This window comes from Thalassophryne amazonica, chromosome 23 (assembly GCF_902500255.1).
Source record: "Thalassophryne amazonica chromosome 23, fThaAma1.1, whole genome shotgun sequence".
NCBI lineage: Eukaryota > Metazoa > Chordata > Actinopteri > Batrachoidiformes > Batrachoididae > Thalassophryne > Thalassophryne amazonica.
The window spans coordinates 3,733,353-3,752,160 of record NC_047125.1 but is presented as its reverse complement, the minus strand read 5'-3'; the positions used below and the strand labels follow the sequence as shown (position 1 = coordinate 3,752,160).

The window sequence follows — 18,808 nt, the reverse complement described above, 5'->3', positions numbered from 1 at the left end:
CGTGTCCACTTCGATGTGCCTCACAGGTTTAGAAAAAATTTTGATCAAACAACGCGCCAGTCTCTCAGCAACTTCTCAGACAAAGGAATTCCGACGAGGGGCTGGACGACTCCTCCCACAAGGAGTGCTCACAGGCGAATGACGTCACCGACAGGCGTGGAAAAACTCACGCATGCACACGAGGGTTCAAGCATGTCTGACGTAAAAACATATGAATGAAATCCATATAGTTTTTGAAAAAAATAAAAAGGACCTATACTTTATTGACAGACCTCGTATGTTAGAGGTCAGCTGACCATCAGCTGGATCTCTGTCACGTGTTCATGTCAGACAGGAACAATGAGTCGGCACAGAGAGTTTGCCGAGTCGCTGTTTGTCAGTGTGAGGTGTTTGAGGTCAGCTTGGTGTGTCAGGTCCACAGGAACCACACGGAGCTCCTCCACCAGACCCAGTCCATACCTGAGAGAGTCCAGAGTCCGGAGTGGATCCAGCAGCTTGACTGAGTCTCCTGGATGGTTGTAGCTCAGGTCCAGCTCTCTGAGATGGGAGGGGTTGGAGGTCAGAGCTGAGGCCAGAGAAGCACAGCCTTCATGTGTGATCAGACAGCCTGACAGCCTGCAGACACACAAACCAGCAGACACAATGTGAGGACAGTGTCAGGACGTCCCCACTTTGCAGCAGCACAGACACACTGATGTCTGCTGCAGGATGAGCTCATGACTGTGGTTCAAACACTGAGATCCATCAACACTCACACAACATGACAGGGAGCAAAGCTGCAGCTTCACTCTGATTTATGGAGCTGCTGCACACATGGATGAGTCCTGACCTGAGAGTCTCCAGGTGACAGTGTGGACTCTCCAGTCCAGCAGACAGCAGTTTCACTCCTGAATCCTGCAGATCGTTGTTACTCAGGTCCAGTTCTCTCAGACTGGAGGACTGAGAGCTGAGAAGTGAGCTCAGAACTTCACAGCTTCTCTCTGTCAGATCACACAAACTCAGCCTGAAGACAAAATCAACAACAAACAGATTTGTGTCGTCATGCAAAGGTTCAGATCGTTCTGCACCTCAGACAGGATCCAGAAACCAGCTTTGGACACAATGGGCCTCATTTATCAACAATGCGTAAAAACAGGCGCAGATCTGAGCACATAATTGGTCTTATGACAAGACACACGTGTGATTTATGAAACATTCGTATCTGACCAATCCCAGCGTACGAATGATCGGCTCTTGATAAATGCGGCGGCTGAATTTAATCGTCATTAGCATGTTACGCCCTTAAATATTCATGGTTCGGAAGCCCCGCCCACTGAGCTCAACATGGCTAGAAGACGCGCTGGGAAGAAAAGAAACTTCTTGGAGATGGAAATTGGCATTTTAACATCGGAGGTGGAGAAAAACAAACTTGTACTTTTTGGCAGTCTGAAAAGTGGAGTCAAAGGCGCTCATAAAAATGCCGTGAGGAAGAGTTTAACGGAGGTGGTCAACAGCGCTGCCGCGGAGGAACGGACTCTTGCTGAGGTTTGAAGAATTCTTTGACTTAACCTATGCCTGATGATTTTGAATCAATCTTTTATGCACCCACAGTTAAAAGCTTATGCCTACTAATTGATTAAAAATTCTTTGCATTTAGGTCAAGAAGAAGTGGTCTGATTTAAAGCTGGCCACCAAGAAACCTGTTGCAGCACTTAAGCGCAGCATTAGGCAGACTGGGGGAAACCCAGCGGAAAACCGAGGCTATTTTGAGTTTGTTTGCAAGCACAGATTTCATCTTATTTATGATTATTTCACATTTTAATGTGCAATGATTAGTTTTCATGTTTAGGCTATTTAGCATATGTATTTTTTATTTTACAAAGGATGCAGTATCATTAATAACGTGGGCTTTTTTAAATTAATTTTGTTTAATCCATTTGAAGAATTCATTTTGATCTGTTCTGAATATGCGGCTGCTTATGCTTGGATAACATAATATTCATATTGATTCATATTATATTCATATATATGAATATTCATAATTATTTTCAGACTCAAATCAGATCTAGACTCTGATTTGCGTACACTAGATCAGACCAGACGTGAGTTCTGTCGTGAGATTCGTCTTAGCCTCCGCTCATGTCCAAACTGATAAATGTCGAAGTTTGCGTAAAAATGGTCAATGCACGTTTTCTGCCGTACGTTCGTTTGATAAATGAGGCCCAAAGTGTTTTATTCAGTCCAACATGATTCTTCAGTGGATTTAGATGTTTACAGTCATGTGCTGTGAAATTGATTCTCAAATGTATTTTATAAATGTTGGTTGTGGGGTTGGAATTCGGCTGCTGGCCACTGTTAAACTTTTCACCTTCCTGATGGAAACCTGTTTCTACTTTTACTCAGGTCCTTCTTAAAGCCGTAATATAGTTTTGATTTCAGAACATTTGCCATCTGCCTTCACTTCACCCAGTCTGCTCCAAAACCTGGGAGGAGACGGCGCGCAGCTTGATGACCAAACAAGACTGATAAATGTGACGCCACAGGACAAGAAGGACCGAGCATTAAGTTCAGACTGCATGTGGACAGTTTAGACTTCAGAATCTAAAAACACACACAGAAGAACTGTGTGACTGTTTGTTTGCACTCAGCAAAATCTCTGCTTTTATCATCACAGTGCTTCAGCACACTAAAGACTCCGCTGAAAGCAGACTCATTCTCTTGTTTCATAAAGTGCCAAGAATCATCCACATCAGTGATTCTGGTGGATTGTGGCAGATCACCTAAAATCTCATCACTATTTCCATTTGAACATGCACTGTGCAGCAGTGTGTTGGAGCGCACAAGCACTCAAAGTGCAATGAAAAGGAAAGAAGAGGAGAACAGAGGCCTGGTGTCACCATTTCTGCAGCAAATCAGCCATGCAACAAAGTTTGGTCATTATTATATTCTGAAACAAATCACAAGTGCATGAGCACAGCACAGCCGGCGTGCATGTGCATTGCAACAAAGTACACATAAAGATGGGAAGAAGCTGCAGATGTGCCTGTGACCTTTTGTTGCTGGAGTAGCAGTATTCCAAACACAAGTCAGTCTGAAGCCACACAGGCAGTTTTCACAGGGGGACTAAACCCCAGGACCTTCCGGGTTTTAGGATTTAGAACTAATGAACGACACATAGAGACCAATATTCCTGATCTGTTACTGGGAATCAATTCACTATGGAGCCGTACAAAACGCTGCTAGGAAAAGTACCAAGCAGCCACACAGTAAGAAAAAGGCTCAATCAAAATGTATTGATAACTGAGTGATAATTGAACCACGGCCCTCTGGATGGTAACTGAATGGAATCATGAAGTGCCTGAAGATTCCAACTCATGTGCTGAGAAATAAGATCAGATCAACTGAAATTAGTCTCACATTTAACATGTTCTAATCAACTGTTCAACATAGTGTAACCACTAGGGGGCAGCGTACATCGCAACGCCCATGAACCAAGCCTCAACCTCCACCTGTCTGAAATGAAGAAAACCTGAAGTGGAAAGTCTTGCGGTTCGTTAAATGGCCACATGAGTTCAGCTCCAAAAAAGGAGCATCTTTCCATAGAAGTCCATGTTAAAATGTCCAACATAAACATATTTACAGCCTGGTACTAAAATGGTTTTGGTCTCTATAGTTTCCTCTGGGGGAGATTCTTCTTCATTTTGACAGATTTTACACCACAACATCCTGAATTAGGGGTGGGGTTACTTTGACAGGTCACTGTGTTCCCTTTATGGAACAGCTGTCTGTCTTTCTGATCACTTGATTCCAAATCTGTCAGGATCCATCAGTTTGGAGCTCATGGTGTTCTGTGTCTGCTTATTTTGTGACTGACAGATGAATCCAAATGTTTTAAAACTGGGAGCACCGGGGATCCATGACAAACGGTCTCATGAGTTTCTTCATCATCCACGTGAGCACTGACGTCCCCCAGTAGAACTGAGGAGTCGCCAGCAGGAACCTTTTCCAGGATCCCAGTCAGTTTCCAAGAAGGCTGGATCCTCTGAAGGTCACAAACGGCAGTCAGATTCCTCTCCGCCACATGACGTCATACTGAGGCAGCCTTCTGCTTCACCGGGGAAACCCCAAAACACCCACACTGGAAAAAAAATGCTACTTTGGATCAACTTAAAAAAATTGATGTAATTTGTTACAGCTATTTTTTTTTAGTTTCTCACAATGTATATTCATGATTTTGTAAAGTGATTCCAGCAGATTTAGACTGGAAACCACAATTTTCCATTAGACCAATGTAAATAAGTACTTTGAAGTGCACTGTTTCGCTTTTTCAGTGCACATCTGGACAACCGGGCCAGGTGACCCTGTCCTTTTTTGTCCATTTCTTATTGATGTGAATGATTTGTCTTATTGATGTGAATGATTTGCAGATGATACAACCCTGATTCTGTCTCATTCAGATTCCAGGGTCCAGATAAAGAGGCTAATGTTAGCTTAGCAGCCTGGACCACATGCTTTAAATGAAATAAATTATCTCTGAATGTTTAAAAAAATTCTTATGTTATGATGTCTGGAGGTAAAAAGTCAAATTCAAACTGAGCTGTCTGAAGTGACGTAGACTCGATTCTTTGGAACAGTTGCTGATGGAAAGTGAAGTTGGACAGAAGCAGCAGACCAGGTTAGAACAGCCAATCAATCAATCAATGTGGATAATGAGGGTCAGTCATCTGGTGTCCAGAAGTCTTCATCTTTCATGTAGTTTGGACAAACGTCTGCTCCTTCACAAAGGCTTTGTTGGGTCGAGCACCGATCTGAATCACACGCTGCATCTTGTCATTTAGGGCCCTGTCCCACTGGCGTTTAGGAGGATTTGTGTATGGCTTGAGCACACAATTGGCCCATATTCGCCAAACATCCGCAATATCCGTGTAACATGCCTGTATGAGTCGGCCGTCATCCGAACACATCCGTAATCATCCGCAGAGGCACGCATGTCCGCAGCCAGGATTTTTGAGCTGTTCAAAAATCTGGATGCAGATGACATCCGCCTTATATACTCCATATATACACAATACATACTCACTCTATGCGCTGTATATCTGCTGTTAACCGCAACTGACAGGGATTTGCGGCTTAACAGCGGACCGGGACAGTGTGTAAAACAGATATATATTGTGGCCATCATGTCCACATCACAAACTAAAATATGTTGTAGCGACTACATACAAACTGGCCATGAATAAAGTCTTTTTATTACATCTGCTTTGCAGCTGATTTGCGGACAATCTGTGAATGCATAACAAACACATCACGTACACCCAAAGTACTATATGTGGCAGAAAGCGACATACCTGCCAGTCAGTGCCGGTCCGGCTGTGTAGATCCACAAAGACATAGCTGCTGCAATCCAGGACTTTTATTTAACACCAACAAAAGGAAGAGTTGCTGTTTTAGCCACAACTCACGCTGAAGTCTGTTTTCTGTGACACTCTCAAAAAAAAAAAGAAGAGTTTCACACCCCGAGCGGCTTCCCCCCTCCCGCTCCCCAAACTCATGAACAGTTAACCCTCGCATGACAACATGAACATTAACTCTGTGATCAACTTGTCCAAGTCCAGCAAATGCTCCAGAGCCTGTATTGTTGGTGTGAATAGTGATGCCAAAAGGCCCGAGTGAGCTTATTTTATGACTGCAATGCAGAGGCCGTGCACGTGCAACACGTGCATGATGCATTCATAATACACCCGTAATGCTGCCGTGATAATCTCAATGTGTCGGATCAGTTTCCTCACTACATGCGTTATATAACCGTGATTGTTCATCATATATTCGCTATATATTGTTAATATCCGTAATTCATACTGGGACATTTGCCATTTTTGTTGAGGACGACAACGAACGCCCGCAATTTGTGTACTCAATTCATGCGCAATTAATCCTCTTCCCAGTGGGACAGGGCCCTTAGTTCATAAACTACAAGTCCTCACTGTTGATGACTTCAATATTTTTCAAAGCTGTCTTTGTATTTCTGAGATATCTTCAATCAGTTGGAACCTTCCTGAGTGTTTTCTGTCTTACTTTAGAACTAATTCTCAGCTTCATTCTCATCAACTCTGCAGATCTTCTCAACCTCAAACAGTCCAGCACAGTTTTCTACATGATGTCGGGGCGCCAAACTACGGAGCAACATTTAACATCTAGAAAAACAAAAAGTTTCAGCACAAAGTTTAAGAAGAAGCTGATTTAGCTGCTGTTTTCTCAGCACTTCTGTCTTTGTCTGTATGTGTTTGTCAGGATTCTTTGTGTTCTGACGACAGCTTGATGCTGATTTTCATTGTGTCTGTCTGAAGTATTTTTCACAGCTTTATTTCTTCTTCTGTTTGTTGAAATGTTTCATTTGGAGCCTGCTGACTCTCTGCACCGTCTTCTTGTCTTTCTCTGGATTTATGGCGTCTTTGAAGATGTGAAAAATAAAGATGAAAAACTACTTGATTACTTCTAGTTAGTACTGCAGTAGTGGTTGGATCGTATCTACTAACTGACGACATGCTCAGGGCGGGTATACACACACTACCTTGTTCAAGGGCAGTGGGAGGAGCCTGAAGATAACCAACCTGTTTTTAAAGTCAGGAATAAACTAACAGACACAAAGACAACATGGAAACTCCACACAGACTGGACCTGGACTTTAGTGGGAATTGAACCTTGCTGTGAGACAAGTGATACCCGCTGCATCACCCTGCCGTGCAGAGACTGAAATCCTTTAGTTCTGGTTCAGACAACATATCTGAGCGTTGATGTGAAACTGAATCTGATGAAACAGTTTAGAATTCAGAGAGACGTTTTGAAACGTTTGAAGCAGAAACTAAATCCTGACCTGAGAGTCTCCAGGTGACAGTGTGGACTCTCCAGTCCAGCAGACAGCAGCTTCACTCCTGAATCCTGCAGCCGGTTCTGACTCAGGTCCAGTTCTGTCAGACTGGAGGACTGAGAGCTGAGAACTGAAGACAGAACTTCACAGCTTCTCTCTGACAGATTACAGCCAGATAACCTGCAGAGACGATTCAAAACAAGAAAGATTTTCACTTTAAAATCACAGAAATTAAGTCTCTGTTCAAATTAGTGATGGAACAGATCACAGATGACCCCCCCCCCCCCTCCCCGTTCAGCTCACATATGAACTGTGATTTAACTCCAAAGTTTCCATCACAGTGTAAAATACAGATTTATTGTCCCTGTAAGTTGTTTTTAAAGGAATAACTGAGTAAATCTCGATGCAGAGTTTCAGTGAAATCAAAGTTTGAGCAGAAAAAGCTTTGGTGCGTTCACGTGCACGGAGCGAGTTCAAAGCAGACAGAGTCTGCCCCCTTGTGGTCGGCAGCAGACAGACAGAAGCTCCAAACGTGACAAAAACACTGAACCATCAGGAAGATGAGGATGGAACGTGAGCGCTGATCTCACTGAGATGGTTCAGATCAGTGAGTGTGAGCCGTGACATCATCAGCAAAAAAAAAAAAAAAAAACTGTCGTCCTCATGTTGAAAAAGAATTTGAAGTTATAATCTCAGGTCTGTTTTTTTTATTCTAAATTCCTTTTTTAATGATGTTGTCAAAGGTGATTTTTATTCACCGTCTCTGTTCATGTTGTAATTTAATGTAACAAGCTGTTTCAGATCCTTCATTACAAACTGCGCATCTTGTTTTCATTGTTCTTTAAAGCTTTAATGTCGCCCACGAATCCTGAAATCAAGATCAAGTTTATTATTATCGCATTTCAACAAAATAATAAAATACAGTTGATAGTAATGTGCTTTGGTCTGCTCACATCTCACACCACAACGACAACACAACATACGCAAGACAAGAAGCCAAAAAAGGCACATAAAGAACAAAAAATCCAACACTAATACACATACGAGGTCTGTTCAAAAAGTATCAGACCTATTTATTTTTTTCAAAAACCATATGGATTTGAATCATGTGTGCTTGCATGAGCCAACCTTGAACCTTCATGCGCATGCGTGATTTTTTCACGCCCGTCGGTTGCATCATTCGCCTGTGAGCAGGCTTTGTGTAAGCACTGGTCCTCCCCTCTCGTTGCATTTTCATTGCGAGGTGGAACGATTTGGAGCTTTGCTGCATCAAATTTTTCCAGAAACTGTGAGAGACAGCCAGGTGGAAACCATTCGGAAGATTCAGACGGCTTTCGGTGACGATCCTATGGGCATCACACAGATTAAGGAGTGTTACAACCGGTTTAAAGACAGCGCACAATGGCGGAGGGTGTGCCGCGCTCCGAGCGGCCATCGACAGGCTGAAATGACCAGATCATTTCCAAAGTGAACGCTGTGTTGATCCGGGACGTCGTCTGACTACCAGAGAAATTGTACATCAGCACTTTTTTGGCGCATTCCACTGTTACAGTTACTGTTACACTGTTACTGTTATAATGAAAGACGTGCGGAAGTTGGAAGTCTCACAGGACATGTTGTGACATGTCCAGCTCTTACATAATTCCTCGAATACTCACTCGACTGAAAAGCCACCGAAAGCCGTTTGAATCTTCCGAATGGTTTCCACCTGGCTGTCTCTCACAGTTTCTGGAAAAATTTGATTCAGCGCTGCTCCAATCGTTCAGACATTTTCCTCGAAATTAAAATCCAACGAGGGGGGAGGACCAGCGCTCACTCAAAGCCTACTCACAGGCAAATGATGCAACCGACAGGCGTGAAAAAACTCACGCATGCACACGAAGGTTCAAGGTTGGCTCAAATCCATAAGGTTTTTGAAAAAAAATAAAAAGGTCTGATACTTTTTGGACAGACCTCGTAGATAAAGTGCACGGTTACAGAGAATAGCAGCAGTAAGGTTCAGTGGTGTAAAAAGTGCAGAGAGGTCGACCACGGTTATGAGGGAAATCATAAAGTGCTCAGTGCATGTTCAGGTGATGAACAGCTTGTGGGTAGATACTATCACTTAAGCGTGATGTTTGACATGTGATGCTTCTGGACCTCTTCCCTGATGGTCAGAGGGTGAATAGATGGTGAGCTGGATAATCCAAACATTATAATATTAGTTTATTTTAGAAATGTCACTTAAAATTACAACTCATTCCAAAGAAGAGAACATGTTTAACTGGAGGAATCCAGGATGAATATTTTATTTTATTTTTAACGCCGTCTGCAGGAGGACGTGTGTGCAGATGCATGAGCTCTTGAAAAGAACAGAAGTGAGGAGGACTTGATTCTTGAGAACAGCTGTTGATGTAAAGTGAAGTTGGAGAGAAAAATCAGAACGGGTTAGTTGAGCAGTCAATCAATCAATCAAAGTGGATAATAATGAGGGTCAGTCACCTGGTCTCCAGAAGAGGAAAAACTACTTGCTTACTTCTACAACCCCTGGCAAAAATTATGGAATCAGCGGCCTTGTAGGATGTTCATTCAGTTGTTTAATTTTGTAGAAAAAAAGTAGATCACAGACATGACACAAAGCTAAAGTCATTTCAGATGGCAACTTTCCGGCTTTAAGAAACACTATAAGAAATCAATCAATCAATCAATCAATTTTTTTATATAGCACCAAATCACAACAAACAGTTGCCCCAAGGCGCTTTATATTGTAAGGCAAGGCCATACAATAATTATGTAAAACCCCAACGGTCAAAACGACCCCCTGTGAGCAAGCACTTGGCTACAGTGGGAAGGAAAAACTCCCTTTTAACAGGAAGAAACCTCCAGCAGAACCAGGCTCAGGGAGGGGCAGTCTTCTGCTGGGACTGGTTGGGGCTGAGGGAGAGAACCAGGAAAAAGACATGCTGTGGAGGGGAGCAGAGATCGATCACTAATGAGTAAATGCAGAGTGGTGCATACAGAGCAAAAAGAGAAAGAAACAGTGCATCATGGGAACCCCCCAGCAGTCTACGTCTATAGCAGCATAACTAAGGGATGGTTCAGGGTCACCTGATCCAGCCCTAACTATAAGCTTTAGCAAAAAGGAAAGTTTTAAGCCTAATCTTAAAAGTAGAGAGGGTGTCTGTCTCCCTGATCTGAATTGGGAGCTGGTTCCACAGGAGAGGAGCCTGAAAGCTGAAGGCTCTGCCTCCCATTCTACTCTTACAAACCCTAGGAACTACAAGTAAGCCTGCAGTCTGAAAGCGAAGCGCTCTATTGGGGTGATATGGTACTACGAGGTCCCTAAGATAAGATGGGACCTGATTATTCAAAACCTTATAAGTAAGAAGAAGAATTTTAAATTCTATTCTAGAATTAACAGGAAAAAAAATTGTGGCAGTCAGTAACGGTTACTTTTTTAGACCAAGCAGAGGGAAAAAAATATGGAATCACTCAATTCTGAGGAAAAAATTATGGGATCATGAAAAACAAAAGAACGCTCCAACACATCACTAGTATTTTGTTGCACCACCTCTGGCTTTTATAACAGCTTGCAGTCTCTGAGGCATGGACTTAATGAATGACAAACAGTACTCTTCATCAATCTGGCTCCAACTTTCTCTGATTGCTGTTGCCAGATCAGCTTTGCAGGTTGGAGCCTTGTCATGGACCATTTTCTTCAACTTCCACCAAAGATTTTCAATTGGATTAAGATCCGGACTATTTGCAGGCCATGACGTTGACCCTATGTGTCTTTTTGCAAGGAATGTTTTCACAGTTTTTGCTCTATGGCAAGATGCATTATCATCTTGAAAAATGATTTCATCATCCCCAAACATCCTTTCAATTGATGGGATAAGAAAAGTGTCCAAAATATCAATGTAGACTTGTGCATTTATTGATGATGTAATGACAGCCATCTCCCCAGTGCCTTTACCTGACATGCAGCCCCATATCATCAATGACTGTGGAAATTTACATGTTCTCTTCAGGCAGTCATCTTTATAAATCTCATTGGAACGGCACCAAACAAACATTCCAGCATCATCACCTTGCCCAATGCAGATTCGAAATTCATCACTGAATATGACTTTCATCCAGTCAACCACAGTCCAGCTTTTCCTTAGCCCATTGTAACCTTGTTTTTTCTGTTGAGGTGTTAAAGATGGCTTTCGTTTAGCTTTTCTGTATGTAAATCCCATTTCCTTTAGGCGGTTTCTTACAGTTCAGTCACAGACGTTGACTCCAGTTTCCTCCCATTTGTTCCTCATTTGTTTTGTTGTGCATTTTTGATTTTTGAGACATATTGCTTTAAGTTTTCTGTCTTGACGCTTTGATGTCTTCCTTGGTCTACCAGTATGTTTGCCTTTAACAACCTTCCATTGTTGTTTGTATTTGGTCCAGCGTTTAGACACAGCTGACTGAACAACCAACATCTTTTGCAACATTGCGTGATGATTTACCCTCTTTTAAGAGTTTGATAATCCTCTCCTTTGTTTCAATTGACATCTCTCGTGTTGGAGCCATGATTCATGTCAGTCCACTTGGTGCAACAGCTCTCCAAGGTGTGATCACTCCTTTTTAGATGCAGACTAACGAGCAGATCTGATTTGATGCAGATGTTAGTTTTGGGGATGAAAATTTACGGGGTGATTCCATAATTTATTCCTCAGAATTGAGTGAGTCTATATTTTTTTCCCTCTGCTTGGTCTAAAAAAGTAACCGTTACTGACTGCCACAATTTTTTTTCCTGATTTCTTATAGTGTTTCTTAAAGCCAGAAAGTTGCCATTTGAAATTACTTTAGCTTTGTGTCATGTCTGTGATCTGCTTTTTTTCTACAAAATTAAACAACTGAATGAACATCCTATGAGGCCGGTGATTCCATAATTTTTGCCAGGGGTTATAGTTAGTACTGCAGTAGTGGTTGGGTCATATCTACTAACTGACTACATACTCAGTATTCAGGCTCAGGGCAGGTTTACACACACTACCTTGTTCAAGGGCAGTGGGAGGAGCCTGAAGATACCCAACCTGTTTTTAAAGTCAGGAATAAACTCACAGACACGGAGACAACATGGAAACTCCACACAGACTGGACCTGGACTTTGGTGGGAATTGAACCTAAGACCTTCTTGCTGTGAGACAAGTGATACCCGCTGCACAACCCTGCCGTGTTTCCAGCAGAGACTGAAATCCTTTAGTTCTGGTTCAGACGACATATCCGAGCATTGATGTGAAACTGAATCTGATCAATCAATCAATCAATTTTATTTATATAGCGCCAAATCACAACAAACAGTTGTCCCAAGGCACTTTATATTGTAAGGCAAGGCCATACAATAATTACGTAAAAACCCCAACGGTCAAAACGACCCCCTGTGAGCAAGCACTTGGCGACAGTGGGAAGGAAAAACTCCCTTTTAACAGGAAGAAACCTCCAGCAGAACCAGGCTCAGGGAGGGGCAGTCTTCTGCTGGGACTGGTTGGGGCTGAGGGAGAGAACCAGGAAAAAGACATGCTGTGGAGGGGAGCAGAGATCAATCACTAATGATTAAATGCAGAGTGGTGCATACAGAGCAAAAAGAGAAAGAAACAGTGCATCATGGGAACCCCCCAGCAGTCTAAGTCTATAGCAGCATAACTAAGGGATGGTTCAGGGTCACCTGATCCAGCCCTAACTATAAGCTTTAGCAAAAAGGAAAGTTTTAAACCTAATCTTAAAAGTAGAGAGGGTGTCTGTCTCCCTGATCTGAATTGGGAGCTGGTTCCACAGGACAGGAGCCTGAAAGCTGAAGGCTCTGCCTCCCATTCTACTCTTACAAACCCTAGGAACTACAAGTAAGCCTGCAGTCTGAAAGCGAAGCGCTCTATTGGGGTGATATGGTACTATGAGGTCCCTAAGATAAGATGGGACCTGATTATTCAAAACCTTATAAGTAAGAAGAAGAATTTTAAATTCTATTCTAGAATTAACAGGAAGCCAATGAAGAGAGGCCAATATGGGTGAGATATGCTCTCTCCTTCTAGTCCCTGTCAGTACTCTAGCTGCAGCATTTTGAATTAACTGAAGGCTTTTCAGGGAACTTTTAGGACAACCTGATGATAATGAATTACAATAGTCCAGCCTAGAGGAAATAAATGCATGAATTAGTTTTTCAGCATCACTCTGAGACAAGACCTTTCTAATTTTAGAGATATTGCGTAAATGCAAAAAAGCAGTCCTACATATTTGTTTAACATGCGCATTGAATGACATATCCTGATCAAAAATGACTCCAAGATTTCTCACAGTATTACTAGAGGTCAGGGTAATGCCATCCAGAGTAAGGATCTGGTTAGACACCATGTTTCTAAGATTTGTGGGGCCAAGTACAATAACTTCAGTTTTATCTGAGTTTAAAAGCAGGAAATTAGAGGTCATCCATGTCTTTATGTCTGTAAGACAATCCTGCAGTTTAGCTAATTGGTGTCTGTCCTCTTGCTTCATGGATAGATAAAGCTGGGTATCATCTGCGTAACAATGAAAATTTAAGCAATGCCGTCTAATAATACTGCCTAAGGGAAGCATGTATAAAGTGAATAAAATTGGTCCTAGCACAGAACCTTGTGGAACTCCATAATTAACCTTAGTCTGTGAAGAAGATTCCCCATTTACATGAACAAATTGTAATCTATTAGATAAATATGATTCAAACCACCGCAGCGCAGTGCCTTTAATACCTATGGCATGCTCTAATCTCTGTAATAAAATTTTATGGTCAACAGTATCAAAAGCAGCACTGAGGTCTAACAGAACAAGCACAGAGATGAGTCCACTGTCTGAGGCCATAAGAAGATCATTTGTAACCTTCACTAATGCTGTTTCTGTACTATGATGAATTCTAAAACCTGACTGAAACTCTTCAAATAGACCATTCCTCTGCAGATGATCAGTTAGCTGTTTTACAACTACCCTTTCAAGAATTTTTGAGAGAAAAGGAAGGTTGGAGATTGGCCTATAATTAGCTAAGATAGCTGGGTCAAGTGATGGCTTTTTAAGTAATGGTTTAATTACTGCCACCTTAAAAGCCTGTGGTACATAGCCAACTAATAAAGATAGGTTGATCATATTTAAGATCGAAGCATTAATTAATGGTAGGGCTTCCTTGAGCAGCCTGGTAGGAATGGGGTCTAATAGACATGTTGATGGTTTGGATGAAGTAACTAATGAAAATAACTCAGAACAATCGGAGAGAAAGAGTCTAAGCAAATACCGGCATCACTGAAAGCAGCCAAAGATAACGATACGTCTTTGGGATGGTTATGAGTAATTTTTTCTCTAATAGTTAAAATTTTATTAGCAAAGAAAGTCATGAAGTCATTACTAGTTAAAGTTAAAGGAATACTCAGCTCAATAGAGCTCTGACTCTTTGTCAGCCTGGCTACAGTGCTGAAAAGAAACCTGGGGTTGTTCTTATTTTCTTCAATTAGTGATGAGTAGTAAGATGTCCTAGCTTTACGGAGGGCTTTTTTATAGAGCAACAGACTCTTTTTCCAGGCTAAGTGAAGATCTTCTAAATTAGTGAGACACCATTTCCTCTCCAATTTACGGGTTATCTGCTTTAAGCTGCGAGTTTGTCAGTTATACCATGGAGTCAGGCACTTCTGATTTAAAGCTCTCTTTTTCAGAGGAGCTACAGCATCCAACGTTGTCTTCAATGAGGATGTAAAACTATTGACGAGATACTCTATCTCACTTACAGAGTTTAGGTAGCTACTCTGCACTGTGTTGGTATATGGCATTAGAGAACATAAAGAAGGAATCATATCCTTAAACCTAGTTACAGTGCTTTCTGAAAGACTTCTAGTGTAATGAAACTTATTCCCCACTGCTGGGTAGTCCATCAGAGTAAATGTAAATGTTATTAAGAAATGATCAGACAGAAGGGAGTTTTCAGGGAATACTGTTAAGTCTTCAATTTCCATACCATAAGTCAGAACAAGATCTAAGATATGATTAAAGTGGTGGGTGGACTCATTTACATTTTGAGCAAAGCCAATTGAATATAATAATAGATTAAATGCAGTGTTGAGGCTGTCATTCTCAGCATCTGTGTGGATGTTAAAATCGCCCACTATAATTATCTTATCTGAGCTAAGCACTAAGTCAGACAAAAGGTCTGAAATTTCACAGAGAAACTCACAGTAACGACAAGGTGGACGATAGATAATAAATAAAACTGGTTTTTGGTACTTCCAATTTGGATGGACAAGACTAAGAGTCAAGCTTTCAAATGAATTAAAGCTCTGTCTGGGTTTTGATTAATTAATAAGATGGAATGGAAGAAGATTGCTGCTAATCCTCCGCCCCGGCCCGTGCTACGAGCGTTCTGGCAGTTAGTATGACTCGGGGGTGTTGACTCATTTAAACTAACATATTCATCCTGCTGTAACCAGGTTTCTGTAAGGCAGAATAAATCAATATGTTGATCAATTATTATATCATTTACTAACAGGGACTTAGAAGAGAGAGACCTAATGTTTAATAGACCACATTTAACTGTTTTACTCTGTGGTGCAGTTGAAGGTGCTATATTATTTTTTCTTTTTGAATTTTTATGCTTAAATAGATTTTTGCTGGTTATTGGTGGTCTGGGAGCAGGCACCGTCTCTACGGGGATGGGGTATTGAGGGGATGGCAGGGGGAGAGAAGCTGCAGATAGGTGTGTAAGACTACAACTCTGCTTCCTGGTCCCAACCCTGGATAGTCACGGTTTGGAGGATTTAAGAAAATTGGTCAGATTTCTAGAAATGAGAGCTGCTCCATCCAAAGTGGGATGGATGCCGTCTCTCCTAACAAGACCAGGTTTTCCCCAGAAGCTTTGCCAATTATCTATGAAGCCCACCTCATTTTTTGGACACCACTCACACAGCCAGCAATTCAAGGAGAACATGCGGCTAAACATGTCACTCCCGGTCCGATTGGGGAGGGGCCCAGAGAAAACTACAGAGTCCGACATTGTTTTTGCAAAGTTACACACCGATTCAATGTTAATTTTAGTGACCTCCGATTGGTGTAACCGGGTGTCATTACTGCCGACGTGAATTACAATCTTACCAAATTTACGCTTAGCCTTAGCCAGCAGTTTCAAATTTCCTTCAGTGTCGCCTGCTCTGGCCCCCGGAAGACAAGTGACTATGGTTGCTGGTGTCGCTAACTTCACATTTCTCAAAACAGAGTCGCCAATAACCAGAGTTTGATCCTCGGCGGGTGTATCGTCAAGTGGGGAAAAACGGTTAGAAATGTGAACGGGTTGGCGGTGTACACGGGGCTTCTGTTTAGGACTACGCTTCCTCCTCACAGTCACCCAGTCGGCCTGCTTTCCCGGCTGCTCGGGATCTGCCGCACCGACTACAGGGGCCTGGCTAGCTGTAGAATTTTCCACGTTGTGGAGCCGAGTCTCCAATTCGCCCAGCCTGGCCTCCAAAGCTACGAATAAGCTACACTTATTACAAGTACCATTACTGCTAAAGGAGGCCGAGGAATAACTAAACATTTCACACCCAGAGCATAAAAGTGCGGGAGAGACAGGAGAAGCCGCCATGCTAAACCCGCTAAGAGCTAGTAGCTGCGCTAAGCTAGCGGATTCGTAAAAACACACAAAGTGAATAATGTGTAAATAATTTAGAGGTGATTCAGCAGAGGGAGTGCTTTAGTTAAGGCACGTGAAGATTACACTGTGAAACAAATCGTTATCTAGTTAACTAGATCAATCTAACTGCGCAGATTAAACAGCTAACAGATACAGAAAAACACCGCAGTGCTCCGGAACAGGAAGTGATACAATACTGCAGTGAGAGCCAACCACCAGTAGAGGCCGATGAAACTGATGAAACAGTTTAGAATTCAGAGAGACGTTTTGAAGCGTTTGAAGCAGAAACTAAATCCTGACCTGAGAGTCTCCAGGTGACAGTGTGGACTCTCCAGTCCAGCAGACAGCAGCTTCACTCCTGAATCCTGCAGCCGGTTCTGACTCAGGTCCAGTTCTGTCAGACTGGAGGACTGAGAGCTGAGAACTGAAGACAGAACTTCACAGCTTCTCTCTGACAGATTACAGCCAGATAACCTGCAGAGACGATTCAAAACAAGAAAGATTTTCACTTTAAAATCACAGAAATTAAGTCTCTGTTCAAATTAGTGATGGAACAGATCACAGATGACCCCCCCCCGTTCAGATCACATATGAACTGTGATTTAACTCCAAAGTTTCCATCACAGTGTGAAATACAGATTTACTGTCCCTGTAAGTTGTTTTTAAAGGAATAACTGAGTAAATCTCGATGCAGAGTTTCAGCGAAAACAAAGTGTGAGCAGAAAAAGCTTTTGTGGGTTCACGTGCACGGAGCGAGTTCAAAGCAGACAGAGTCTGCCCCCTTGTGGTCGGCAGCAGACAGACTGAAGCTCCAAACGTGACAAAAACACTGAACCATCAGGAAGATGAGGATGGAATGTGAGCGCTGATCTCACTGAGATGGTTCAGATCAGTGAGTGTGAGCCGTGACATCATCAGACAAAAAACAACAACAACAACAACAGCAACAACAACAACAAAAAAAAAACTGTTCCCGACTGTTGCTGAGTGGTGTTTATCCTGAAAGAGGAACAGAAATAAAGTTATTATTCTGATTTTTACTTTCTAACCAGATGATGGAGACGTCCTCACGTTGAAAAAGAATTTGAAGTTAGAAACTCTGGTCTGTTTTTTATGATGTTGTCAAAGGTGATTTTTATTCACCATCACTGTTCATGTTGTAATTTAAAGTAACAAACTGAAATTCTTCTTTACAAACTGTGCGTCTTGTTTTCATTGTTCTTTCAGTTAGAACTCAGTTATTTTTGTCTCCCCATAATCTTTTTTTTGTGATATGAAAATGATCCAAACCGCGACTTTAAGTCTTGATCTGATCTGTGAGTTCTGTGATCTGTTACACCCAGAGTTCAAATGTCAAAGTGTCTCTGTACTTACAAAACTTTTGTAGATTCTTTGATCACTGGCAGCAGCAACAGAAGAGCCTCATGTGAAGGTTCATATTTTTTCAGGTCAAACACGTCCAGATGTTGATCTGAGGACAGTAAGATGAAGGCCAGAGCTGATAAATCAGAACAAGACAGACGTTCAGAGAGACGTCCAGAGTTCAGGAGCTGTTGGATCTGATCCAGTAGAGAACGATCCTTCAGTTCATTCAGACAGTGGATCAGATTGATGTTTCTCTCTGCAGACAGATTCTCATCGAGCTTCTTCTTGATGAACCAGACTGTTTCCTGATTGGTCTCTGAGATTCTGTCTGTCTGTGTCATCAGGCCTCGTAGGAGAGTCTGATTGGTCTGCAGGGAAAGACCCAGAAGGAAGCGCAGGAACAAGTCCAGGTGTCCATTTGGACTCTGTAAGGCCTCGTCCACAGCACTCTGATGGAGACGTGTTAGTTCAAGTTTCTGTTTAATTATTTTAATTTTTCTGGATGATGGTTGTTTTTTCGACAGCAGATTGACTCCAGACTGGATGAAGGTCAGATGGACATAAAGTGCAGCCAGAAACTCCTGAACACTCAGATGGACAAAGCAGAAGACCTTGTCCTGGTAGAGTCCTCTCTCCTCTTTAAAGATCTGTGTGAAGACTCCTGAGTACACTGAGGCTGCTCTGATATCGATGTCACACTCTGTCAGGTCCTCTTCATAGAAGATCAGGTTCCCTTTCTGCAGCTGCTCAAAAGCCAGTTTTCCCAGAGACACAATCATCTCCCTGTTCTCTGGATTCCACAGTGGATCTGTCTCAGCTCCTCCATCATACTTGACCTTCTTCACTCTGGACTGAACCACCAGGAAGTAGATGTACATCTCAGTCAGGGTCTCTGGCAGCTCTGGTGTGTCTCTGGTGTCCAACATGTCCTCCAGAACTGTAGC

At 42.3% G+C, this 18,808-nt stretch overlaps 1 protein-coding gene and 1 long non-coding RNA gene across 2 annotated transcripts in view; one reads left to right on the top strand and one right to left on the bottom strand.

The window, feature by feature from the left end:
* The window catches only part of LOC117504818, a 3,434,143-nt gene that overhangs the window by 2,157,363 nt on the left and 1,257,972 nt on the right, over positions 1-18,808 (bottom strand). The window lies entirely within an intron of this gene.
* LOC117504892 overlaps positions 1-18,808 on the top strand; it is a 54,212-nt gene that overhangs the window by 29,131 nt on the left and 6,273 nt on the right. Inside the window, exon 2 of the long non-coding RNA XR_004558951.1 lies at positions 5,991-5,998. This is a non-coding gene — a long non-coding RNA (uncharacterized LOC117504892). The remainder of the gene's footprint in view (positions 1-5,990; positions 5,999-18,808) is intronic.